Here is a 1,054-nt window from a genome sequence, read left to right as displayed (position 1 = left end):
GCTTACTAGGAATTCCTTGTTCATGGGAAATAATTGCAATCCCCAATCCCTATCACGAGTGGGGTTCAGCAGATTACCCACTCCTTTCGGCGAAGGGTAGACACACGCTGATCCTCTGTGTGGCGCACGTGCAGCCCCGGACATCTAAGGGCATCACAGACCTGTTATTGCTCAATCTCGTGTGGCGGAACGCCACTTGTCCCTTTAAGAAGTTGGACGCTGATCGCTCGGGGCCGCATAACTAGTTAGCATGCCGGAGTCTCATTCGTTATCGGAATTAACCAGACCAATCGCTCCACCAACTAAGAACGGCCATGCACCACCACCCACAGAATTGAGAAAGAGCTATCAATCTGTCAATCCTTTCCGTGTCCGGGCCGGGTGAGGTTTCCCGTGTTGAGTCAAATTAAGCCGCAGGCTCTACTCCTGGTGGTGCCCTTCCGTCAATTCCTTTAAGTTTCAGCTTTGCAACCATACTCCCCCCGGAACCCAAAGACTTTGGTTTCCCGGACGCTGCCCGGCGGGTAATGGGAATAACGCCGCCGGATCGCTAGTTGGCATCGTTTATGGTCGGAACTACGACAGTATCTGATCATCTTCGAACCTCTGTTACTACTCCTGCCCAGAAATTAGAATATGCATATACTTAGATTTGGATAGAAAACACAAGTTTCTAAAACTGTTTGAATGGTGTCTGTGAGTATAACAGAACTCATATGGCAGGCCAAAACCTGAGAAGATTCCATACAGGAAGTGCCCTGTCTGACAATTTGTTGTCCTTCTGTTGCATCTCTATCAACATTACAGCATCTGTGCTGTAACGTGACACTTTCTAAGGCTTCCATTGGCTCTCTAAAGCCGCCAGAAAGTGGAATGGGGTGTCTGCTGTCTCTGGGCAAAGTATAGGAGCAGAGTTTGTAAGTGGTCAGCCTGGGGACAGTGAGACTGGAGATGCGCGGTCACGAGAACTCGCCATGTTTTTCTTTCAGTCTTTGAATGAATACAACGTTGCCCGGTTGGAATATTATCGCTATTTTAGGAGAAAAAATGCATA

Source organism: Salmo trutta, chromosome 24 (assembly GCF_901001165.1).
Source record: "Salmo trutta chromosome 24, fSalTru1.1, whole genome shotgun sequence".
NCBI classification, from domain to species: Eukaryota; Metazoa; Chordata; class Actinopteri; order Salmoniformes; family Salmonidae; genus Salmo; species Salmo trutta.
This window is presented reverse-complemented; position numbering follows the sequence as displayed.